Source organism: Mytilus edulis, chromosome 1, assembly GCF_963676685.1.
Source record: "Mytilus edulis chromosome 1, xbMytEdul2.2, whole genome shotgun sequence".
In the NCBI taxonomy this organism is placed as follows: Eukaryota; Metazoa; Mollusca; class Bivalvia; order Mytilida; family Mytilidae; genus Mytilus; species Mytilus edulis.
The window spans coordinates 24,363,509-24,375,244 of record NC_092344.1 but is presented as its reverse complement, the minus strand read 5'-3'; the positions used below and the strand labels follow the sequence as shown (position 1 = coordinate 24,375,244).

Here is an 11,736-nt window from a genome sequence, read left to right as displayed (position 1 = left end):
AGACAGACATGTACAGTACTCCTTATATTTGTAAATTATTACATGCACATAGTTTATCTACAACATGTACTTTTCACTCATTATTTTAGTATTAATTATTTTTAAGTATATGTCTGACATGTTGATGACGGACAGTCAACGGTATACCATAATAAGTCCTGTAAACTTAAAGGGCGTAAAAAAACCCAGCTCAAATAAAATCAAATTTTGGATACATTATTGGTTTTATTCCTTAAATGTCTATGAGATCAAATTTATAAAACATTTATTAACATTGTTTTAAATTTCAATGTACTAGTATACATGTAAGTATTGTTGCCATTTATAAATCATGTACATGCATTGTACAAACATTAGCTGATCAACTCTATATTTTCATTTTTTTTTATTCTTCTTCAGTGTTTCTTTATATAATAAGACTCAATATATACATGTATATATTCATCATTCAAACATGTAGGTGAAGAAGGTCCTTCTGATTGGATTTTTTAAGGATTTTGACAGCACTAAAGCATATGTAGTTCCAAATTATTGTTGATCTTAGCTCCTGAAGTGGATTGTGGCAGCACTTTACACATAGTTCCCAATTGCAAGACTAGATGATACTGGCTTCTCATGAAATTCTGTTAGTACTTTTCCAATAGTTTCCAAGTAAAGTTGAACATTCCAAGATCACTCCTTCCATTTGCATGTACAATGTACATGTACAAATATACTAGCAGCCTGAAATTAAATATCAGAGTAATTCTGTCAGAAAATCAAAAATTAATGACATTCAAAAGCATATAGATGTAGAGATGCAAAGGAAGGTCGGGTAGCTGCGGTTTTCTGTACTTGAGAAAAAACACAGGATGTTCTTCGGCTTAGTTTATTTTTTTGAAAGAAAGTGCAAAATTGATGTCGGACACCCTACCCCATCACCTAACAGAAAAATTAATAAAAAAAATATTGACGTCAAATAATTGTCCGCAATAGGCACAAAGGGAAGCTGTGTAGCTGTGGTCTACTTCAGAAAAAAACACAGTGTGTTTTACGGCTTAGTTTATTGTTTTTTATGTAGGTTCAAAGATTTAGTCCGTCAGTCTTATTACCTTACAGTCTACCTTACACTTACAGAAAAGTTAATAAAAAATGTTCTACGGCAATACTTGTGTCTGCACTAGGTGCAAAGGGAAGCTGGGTAGCTGAGGTGTACTGGAGAAGAAACCCAAGGTGTTCTTCCGCACAGTTTTTTTGGAACGTAGGTCCAAATTTAGGAACAGACACCCAATCCCGCTACCTTACAGTAAAATTAATAAAAAATATTGTACGGCAATACTTTTGTCCGCATTAGGTGCAAAGGAAGGTCGGGTAACTGTGGTTTACTTGAGAATAAACACAGGGTGTTCTTCGGCTTAGTTTATTTTTTTGAAAGATAGTGCAAAATTGGTGTCGGACACATTACCCCATCACCTTACAGATAAATTAATTAAAAAAATATTGACGTCAAATAATTGTCCGCAATAGGCACAACGGGAAGCTGTGTAGCTGTGGTCTACTTCAGAAAAAAATACAGTGTGTTCTACGGCTTAGTTTATTGTTTTTAAGTAGGTTCAAAGATTTAGTCCGTGAGTCTTATAACCTTACAGTCTACCTTACACTTATAGAAAAGTTAATAAAAAATGTTCTACGGCAATACTTGTGTCTGCACTAGGTGCAAAGGGAAGCTGGGTAGCTGAGGTATACTGGAGAAGAAACCCAAGGTGTTCTTCTGCACATTTTTTTTGGAACGTAGGTCCAAATTCAGGAACAGACACCAAACCCCGCTACCTTACAGAAAAGTTAATACAAAATATTGTACAGCAATACTTTTGTCCGCACTAGGTGCAAAGGAAGGTCGGGTAGCTGTGGTTTTCTTGAGAAAAAACACAGGGTGTTCTTCGGCTTAGTTTATTTTTTTGAAAGAAAGTGCAAAATTGATGTCGGACACCCTACCCCATCACCTAACAGAAAAATTAATAAAAACAAATATTGACGTCAAATAATTGTCCGCAATAGGCACAAAGGGAAGCTGTGTAGCTGTGGTCTACTTCAGAAAAAACACAGTGTGTTTTACGGCTTAGTTTATTGTTTTAATGTAGGTTCAAAGATTTAGTCCGTCAGTCTCATTACCTTACAGTCTACTTTACACTTACAGAAAAATTAATTAAAACAATATTGTCGTCAAATAATTGTCCGCAATAGTCAAAAAGGGAAGCTGGGTAGCTGTGGTCTACTTCAGAAAAAAACACAGTGTGTTTTACGGCTTAGTTTATTGTTTTTTATGTAGGTTCAAAGATTTAGTCCGTCAGTCTTATTACCTTACAGTCTACCTTACACTTACAGAAAAGTTAATAAAAAATGTTCTACGGCAATACTTGTGTCTGCACTAGGTGCAAAGGGAAGCTGGGTAGCTGAGATGTACTGGAGAAGAAACCTAAGGTGTTCTTCCGCACATTTTTTTTGTTTGGAACGTAGGTCCAAATTTAGGAACAGACACCTAACCCCGCTACCTTACAGAAAAGTTAATAAAAAATATTGTACGGCAATACTTTTGTCCGCACTAGGTGCAAAGGAAGGTCGGTTAACTGTGGTTTACTTGAGAATAAACACAGGGTGTTCTTCGGCTTAGTTTATTTTTTTGAAAGAAAGTGCAAAATTGATGTCGGACACCCTACCCCATCACCTAACAGAAAAATTAATAAAAAAAAATATTGACGTCAAATAATTGTCCGCAATAGGCACAAAGGGAAGCTGTGTAGCTGTGGTCTACTTCAGAAAAAAATACAGTGTGTTCTACGGCTTAGTTTATTGTTTTCAAGTAGGTTCAAAGATTTAGTCCGTCAGTCTTATAACCTTACAGTCTACCTTACACTTATAGAAAAGTTAATAAAAAAATGTTCTACGGCAATACTTGTGTCTGCACTAGGTGCAAAGGGAAGCTGGGTAGCTGAGGTATACTGGAGAAGAAACCCAAGGTGTTCTTCTGCACAGTTTTTTTTGGAACGTAGGTCCAAATTTAGGAACAGACACCCAACCCCGCTACCTTACAGAAAAGTTAATAAAAAATATTGTACGGCAATACTTTTGTCCGCACTAGGTGCAAAGGAAGGTCGGGTAGCTGTTGTTTTCTTGAGAAAAAACACAGGGTGTTCTTCGGCTTAGTTTTTTTTTTTTTTGAAAGAAAGTGCAAAATTGATGTCGGACACCCTAACCCATCACCTAACAGAAAAATTAATAAAAAAAATATTGACGTCAAATAATTGTCCGCAATAGGCACAAAGGGAAGCTGTGTAGCTGTGGTCTACTTCAGAAAAAACACAGTGTGTTTTACGGCTTAGTTTATTGTTTTAATGTAGGTTCAAAGATTTAGTCCGTCAGTCTTATTACCTTACAGTCTACCTTACACTTACAGAAAAATTAATTAAAAAAATATTGTCGTCAAATAATTGTCCGCAATAGTCACAAAGGGAACCTGGGTAGCTGTGGTCTACTTCAGAAAAAAACACAGTGTGTTTTACGGCTTAGTTTATTGTTTTTTATGTAGGTTCAAAGATTTAGTCCGTCAGTCTTATTACCTTACAGTCTACCTTACACTTACAGAAAAGTTAATAAAAAATGTTCTACGGCAATACTTGTGTCTGCACTAGGTGCAAAGGGAAGCTGGGTAGCTGAGATGTACTGGAGAAGAAACCCAAGGTGTTCTTCGGCACAGTTTTTTTTTATTTTGGAACGTAGGTCCAAATTTAGGAAAAGACACCCAACCCCGCTACCTTACAGAAAAGTTAATAAAAAATATTGTACGGCAATACTTTTGTCCGCACTAGGTGCAAAGGAAGGTCGGTTAACTGTGGTTTACTTGAGAATAAACACAGGGTGTTCTTCGGCTTAGTTTATTTTTTTGAAAGAAAGTGCAAAATTGATGTCGGCAACCCCCCCAACACCTAACAGAAAAATTAATAAAAAAAATATTGACGTCAAATAATTGTCCGCAATAGGCACAAAGGGAAGCTGTGTAGCTGTGGTCTACTTCAGAAAAAAAATACAGTGTGTTCTACGGCTTAGTTTATTGTTTTCAAGTAGGTTCAAAGATTTAGTCCGTCAGTCTTATAACCTTACAGTCTACCTTACACTTATAGAAAAGTTAATAAAAAAATGTTCTACGGCAATACTTGTGTCTGCACTAGGTGCAAAGGGAAGCTGGGTAGCTGAGGTATACTGGAGAAGAAACCCAAGGTGTTCTTCGGCACGGTTTTTTTTGGAACGTAGGTCCAAATTTAGGAACAGACACCCAACCCCGCTACCTTACATACAAGTTAATAACAAGTATTGTACGGCAATAGTTTTGTCCGCACTAGGTGCAAAGGAAGGTCGGGTAGCTGCGGTTTACTTGAGAAAAAACACAGGATGTTCTTCGGCTTAGTTTATTTTTTTGAAAGAAAGTGCAAAATTGATGTCGGACATCCTAACCCATCACCTAACAGAAAAATTAATAAAAAAAATACTGTCGTCAAATAATTGTCCGCAATAGGCACAAAGGGAAGCTGTGTAGCTGTGGTCTACTTCAGAAAAAAACACATTGTGTTTTACGGCTTAGTTTATTGTTTTTTATGTAGGTTCAAAGATTTAGTCCATCAGTCTTATTACCTTACAGTCTACCTTACACGTACAGAAAGGTTAATAAAAAATGTTCTACGGCAATACTTTTGTCCGCACTAGGTGCAAAGGAAGGTCGGTTAACTGTGGTTTACTTGAGAATAAACACAGGGTGTTCTTCGGCTTAGTTTATTTTTTTGAAAGAAAGTGCAAAATAGATGTCGGACACCCTACCCCATCACCTAACAGAAAAATTAATAAAAAAAAATATTGACGTCAAATAATTGTCCGCAATAGGCACAAAGGGAAGCTGTGTAGCTGTGGTCTACTTCAGAAAAAAATACAGTGTGTTCTACGGCTTAGTTTATTGTTTTCAAGTAGGTTCAAAGATTTAGTCCGTCAGTCTTATAACCTTACAGTCTACCTTACACTTATAGAAAAGTTAATACAAAAATGTTCTACGGCAATACTTGTGTCTGCACTAGGTGCAAAGGGAAGCTGGGTAGCTGAGGTATACTGGAGATGAAACCCAAGGTGTTCTTCTGCACAGTTTTTTTTGGAACGTAGGTCCAAATTTAGGAACAGACACCCAACCCCGCTACCTTACAGAAAAGTTAATAAAAAATATTGTACGGCAATACTTTTGTCCGCACTAGGTGCAAAGGAAGGTCGGGTAGCTGTTGTTTTCTTGAGAAAAAACACAGGGTGTTCTTCGGCTTAGTTTTTTTTTTTGAAAGAAAGTGCAAAATTGATGTCGGACATCCTACCCCATCACCTAACAGAAAAATTAATAAAAAAAATATTGACGTCAAATAATTGTCCGCAATAGGCACAAAGGGAAGCTGTGTAGCTGTGGTCTACTTCAGAAAAAAACACAGTGTGTTTTACGGCTTAGTTTATTGTTTTTATGTAGGTTCAAAGATTTAGTCCGTCAGTCTTATTACCTTACAGTCTACCTTACACTTACAGAAAAATTAATTAAAAAAATATTGTCGTCAAATAATTGTCCGCAATAGTCACAAAGGGAAGCTGGGTAGCTGTGGTCTACTTCAGAAAAAAACACAGTGTGTTTTACGGCTTAGTTTATTGTTTTTTATGTAGGTTCAAAGATTTAGTCCGTCAGTCTTATTACCTTACAGTCTACCTTACACTTACAGAAAAGTTAATAAAAAATGTTCTACGGCAATACTTGTGTCTGCACTAGGTGCAAAGGGAAGCTGGGTAGCTGAGATGTACTGGAGAAGAAACCCAAGGTGTTCTTCGGCACAGTTTTTTTTTTGGAACGTAGGTCCAAATTTAGGAACAGACACCCAACCCCGCTACCTTACAGAAAAGTTAATAAAAAATATTGTACGGCAATACTTTTGTCCGCACTAGGTGCAAAGGAAGGTCGGTTAACTGTGGTTTACTTGAGAATAAACACAGGGTGTTCTTCGGCTTAGTTTATTTTTTTGAAAGAAAGTGCAAAATTGATGTCGGCAACCCCCCCAACACCTAACAGAAAAATTAATAAAAAAAAATATTGACGTCAAATAATTGTCCGCAATAGGCACAAAGGGAAGCTGTGTAGCTGTGGTCTACTTCAGAAAAAAAATACAGTGTGTTCTACGGCTTAGTTTATTGTTTTCAAGTAGGTTCAAAGATTTAGTCCGTCAGTCTTATAACCTTACAGTCTACCTTACACTTATAGAAAAGTTAATAAAAAAATGTTCTACGGCAATACGTGTGTCTGCACTAGGTGCAAAGGGAAGCTGGGTAGCTGAGGTATACTGGAGAAGAAACCCAAGGTGTTCTTCGGCACGGTTTTTTTTGGAACGTAGGTCCAAATTTAGGAACAGACACCCAACCCCGCTACCTTACATACAAGTTAATAACAAGTATTGTACGGCAATAGTTTTGTCCGCACTAGGTGCAAAGGAAGGTCGGGTAGCTGCGGTTTACTTGAGAAAAAACACAGGATGTTCTTCGGCTTAGTTTATTTTTTTGAAAGAAAGTGCAAAATTGATGTCGGACACCCTACCCCATCACCTAACAGAAAAATTAATAAAAAAAATACTGTCGTCAAATAATTGTCCGCAATAGGCACAAAGGGAAGCTGTGTAGCTGTGGTCTACTTCAGAAAAAAACACATTGTGTTTTACGGCTTAGTTTATTGTTTTTTATGTAGGTTCAAAGATTTAGTCCATCAGTCTTATTACCTTACAGTCTACCTTACACGTACAGAAAAGTTAATAAAAAATGTTCTACGGCAATACTTGTGTCTGCTCTAGGTGCAAAGGGAAGCTGGGTAGCTGAGGTGTACTGGAGAAGAAACCCAAGGTGTTCTTCTACACAGTTTGTTTTGGAACGTAGGTCCAAATATAGGAACAGACACCCAACCCCGCTACCTTACAGACAAGTTAATAAAAAGTATTGTACGGCAATAGTTTTGTCCGCACTAGGTGCAAAGGAAGGTCGGGTAACTGTGGTTTACTTTAGAATAAACACAGGGTGTTCTTCGGCTTAGTTTATTTTTTTGAAAGAAAGTGCAAAATTGATGTCACACACCCTACCCCATCACCTAACAGAAAAATTAATAAAAAAAAATATTGACGTCAAAAAATTGTCCGCAATAGGCACAAAGGGAAGCTGTGTAGCTGTGGTCTACTTCAGAAAAAACACAGTGTGTTTTACGGCTTAGTTTATTGTTTTTTATGTAAGTTCAAAGATTTAGTCCGTCAGTCTTATTACCTTACAGTCTACCTTACACTTACAGAAAAGTTAATAAAAAATGTTCTACGGCAACACTTGTGTCTGCACTAGGTGCAAAAGGAAGCTGGGTAGATGAGGTGTACTGGAGAAGAAACCCAAGGTGTTCTTCGGCACAGTTTTTTTTGGAACGTAGGTCCAAATTTAGGAACAGACACCCAACCCCGCTACCTTACAGAAAAGTTAATAAAAAATATTGTACGGCAATACTTTTGTCCTCACTAGGTGCAAAGGAAGGTCGGGTAGCTGCGGTTTACTTGAGAAAAAACACAGGATGTTCTTCGGCTTAGTTTATTTTTTTGAAAGAAAGTGCAAAATTGATGTCGGACACCCTACCCCATCACCTAACAGAAAAATTAATAAAAAAAATATTGACGTCAAATAATGGTCCGCAATAGACACAAAGGGAAGCTGTGTAGCTGTGGTCTACTTCAGAAAAAAATACAGTGTGTTCGACGGCTTACATTGTGTAGTTTATTGTTTTTTAAGTAGGTTCAAAGATTTAGTCCGTGAGTCTTATTACCTTACAGTCTACCTTACACTTACAGAAAAGTTAATAAAAAATGTTCTTCGGCAAAAATTGTGTCTGCACTAGGTGCAAAGAGAAGCTGGGTAGCTGAGGTGTACTGGAGAAGAAACCCAAGGTGTTTTTCGGCACATTTTTTTTTGGAACGTAGGTCCAAATTTAGGAAGAGACACCCAACTCCGCTACCTTACAGAAAAGTTAATAAAAATATTGTACGGCAATACTTTTGTCCGCACTAGGTGCAAAGGAAGGTCGGGTAGCTGCGGTTTACTTGAGAAAAAACACAGGATGTTCTTCGGCTTAGTTTATTTTTTTGAAAGAAAGGGCAAAATTTATGTCGGACACCCTACCCCATCACGTAACAGAAAAATTAATAAAAAAAATATTGACTTCAAATAATTGTCCGCAATAGGCACAAAGGAAAGCTGTGTAGCTGTGGTCTACTTCAGAAAAAAATACAGTGTGTTTTACGGCTTAGTTTATTGTTTTTTATGTAGGTTCAAAGATTTAGTCCGTCAGTCTTATTACCTTACAGTCTACCTTACACTTACAGAAAAGTTAATAAAAAATGTTCTACGGCAATACTTGTGTCTGCACTAGGTGCAAAGGGAAGCTGGGTAGCTGAGGTGTACTGGAGAAGAAACCCAAGGTGTTCTTCAGCACAGTTTTTTTTGGAACGTAGGTCCAAATTTAGGAACAGACACCCAACCCCGCTACTTTACAGAAAAGTTAATAAAAAATATTGTACGGCAATACTTTTGTCCGCACTAGGTGCAAAGGAAGGTCGGGTAGCTGCGGTTTACTTGAGAAAAAACACAAGATGTTCTTCGGCTTAGTTTTTTTTTTGAAAGAAAGTGCAAAATTGATGTCGGACACCCTACCCCATCACCTAACAGAAAAATTAATAAAACAAATATTGACGTCAAATAATTGTCCGCAATAGGCACAAAGGGAAGCTGTGTAGCTGTGGTCTACTTCAGAAAAAAACACTGTGTTTTACGGCTTAGTTTATTGTTTTTTATGTAGGTTCAAAGATTTAGTCCGTCAGTCTTATTACCTTACAGTCTACCTTACACTTACAGAAAAGTTAATAAAAAATGTTCTACGGCAATACTTGTGTCTGCACTAGGTGCCAAGGGAAGCTGGGTAGCTGAGGTGTACTGGAGAAGAAACCCAAGGTGTTCTTCGGCACATTGTTTTTTTGGAACGTAGGTCCAAATTTAGGAACAGACACCCAACCCCGCTACCTTACAGAAAAGTTAATAAAAAATATTGTACGGCAATACTTTTGTCCGCACTAGGTGCAAAGGAAGGTCGGGTAACTGTGGTTTACTTGAGAATACACACAGGGTGTTCTTCGGCTTAGTTTATTTTTTTGAAAGAAAGTGCAAAATTGGTGTCGGACACCCTACCCCATCACCTTACAGAAAAATCAATTAAAAAAATATTGACGTCAAATAATTGTCCGCAATAGGCACAAAGGGAAGCTGTGTAGCTGTGGTCTACTTCAGAAAAAACACAGTGTGTTTTACGGCTTAGTTTATTGTTTTTTAAGTAGGTTCAAAGATTTAGTCCGTCAGTCTTATTACCTTACAGTCTACCTTACACTTACAGAAAAGTTAATAAAAAATGTTCTACGGCAATACTTGTGTCTGCACTAGGCGCAAAGGGAAGCTGGGTAGCTGAGGTGTACTGAAGAAGAAACCCAAGGTGTTCTTCGGCACAGTTTTTTTTGGAACGTAGGTCCAAATTTAGGAACAGACACCCAACCCCGCTACCTTACAGAAAAGTTAATAAAAAATATTGTACGGCAATACTTTTGTCCGCACTAGGTGCAAAGGAAGGTCGGGTAACTGTGGTTTACTTGAGAATAAACACAGGGTGTTCTTCGGCTTAGTTTATTTTTTTGAAAGAAAGTGCAAAATTGGTGTCGGACACCCTACCCCATCACCTTACAGAAAAATTAATTAAAAAAAATATTGTCGTCAAATAATTGTCCGCAATAGGCAAAAAGAGAAACTGTGAAGCTGTGGTCTACTTCAGAAAAAAATACAGTGTGTTCTACGGCTTAGTTTATTGTTTTTTAAGTAGGTTCAACGATTTAGTCCGTCAGTCTTATTACCTTACAGTCTACCTTACACTTACAGAAAAGTTATTAAAAAATGTTCTACGGCAATACTTTTGTCTGCACTAGGTGCAAAGGGAAGCTGGGTAGCTGAGGTGTACTGGAGAAGAAACCCAAGGTGTTCTTCCGCACAGTTATTTTGGAACGTAGGTCCAAATTTAGGAACAGACACCCAACCCCGCTACCTTACAGAAAAGTTAATAAAAAATATTGTACGGCAATACTTTTGTCCGCACTAGGTGCAAAGGAAGGTCGGGTAACTGTGGTTTACTTGAGAATAAACACAGGGTGTTCTTCGGCTGAGTTTATTTTTTTGAAAGAAAGTTCAAAATTGATGTCGGACACCCTACCCCATCACCTAACAGAAAAATTACTATAAAAAATATTGACGTCAAATAATTGTCCGCAATAGGCACAAAGGGAAGCTGTGTAGCTGTGGTCTACTTCAGAAAAAACACAGTGTGTTTTACGGCTTAGTTTATTGTTTTTATGTAGGTTCAAATATTTAGTCCGTGAGTCTTATTACCTTACAGTCTACCTTACACTTACAGAAAAGTTAATAAAAAATGTTCTACGGCAATACGTGTGTCTGCACTAGGTGCAAAGGGAAGCTGGGTAGCTGAGGTGTACTGGAGAAGAAACCCATGGTGTTCTTCCGCACATTTTTTTTGGAACGTAGGTCCAAATTTAGGAACAGACATCCAACCCGCTACCTTACAGAAAAGTTAATAAAAAATATTGTACGGCAATACTTTTCTCCGCACTAGGTGCAAAGGAAGGTCGGGTAGCTGTGGTTTACTTGAGAAAAAACACAGGGTGTTCTTCGGCTGAGTTTATTTTTTTGAAAGAAAGTGCAAAATTGATGTCGGACACCCTACCCCATCACCTAACAGAAAAATTAATAAAAAAAAATATTGACGTCAAATAATTGTCCGCAATAGGCACAAAGGGAAGCTGTGTAGCTGTTGTCTACTTCAGAAAAAACACAGTGTGTTTTACGGCTTAGTTTATTGTTTTTATGTAGGTTCAAAGATTTAGTCCGTCAGTCTTATTACCTTACAGTCTACCTTACACTTACAGAAAAGTTAATAAAAAATGTTCTACGGCAATACTTGTGTCTGCACTAGGTGCAAAGGGAAGCTGGGTAGCTGAGGTATACTGGAGAAGAAACCCAAGGTGTTCTTCCGCACAGTTTTTTTGGAACGTAGGTCCAAATTTAGGAACAGACACCCAACCCCGCTACCTTACAGAAAAGTTAATAAAAAACATTGTACGGCAAAACTTTTGTCCGCACTAGGTGCAAAGGAAGGTCGGGTAGCTGTGGTTTACTTGAGAAAAAACACAGGGTGTTCTTCGGCTTAGTTTATTTTTTTGAAAGAAAGTGCAAAATTGATGTCGGACACCCTACCCCATCACCTAACAGAAAAATTAATAAAAAAAAATATTGACGTCAAATAATTGTCCGCAATAGGCACAAAGGGAAGCTGTGTAGCTGTTGTCTACTTCAGAAAAAAACACAGTGTGTTTTACGGTTTAGTTTATTGTTTTTTATGTAAGTTCAAAGATTTAGTCCGTCAGTCTTATTACCTTACAGTCTACCTTACACCTACAGAAAAGTTAATAAAAAATGTTCTACGGCAATACTTGTGTCTGCACTATGTGCAAAGGGAAGCTGGGTAGCTGAGGTGTACTGGAGAAGAAACCCAAGGTGTTCTTCCGCACA

At 37.5% G+C, this 11,736-nt stretch overlaps 1 long non-coding RNA gene across 2 annotated transcripts in view; it reads right to left on the bottom strand.

The window, feature by feature from the left end:
* Positions 1-205: 205 nt before the first annotated feature.
* Positions 206-11,736, bottom strand: part of LOC139528618 (uncharacterized) — a 56,657-nt gene continuing 45,126 nt past the window's right edge. For both annotated transcript variants that reach the window (XR_011665647.1, XR_011665645.1), the window contains one exon: positions 206-723. This is a non-coding gene — a long non-coding RNA (uncharacterized lncRNA). The remainder of the gene's footprint in view (positions 724-11,736) is intronic.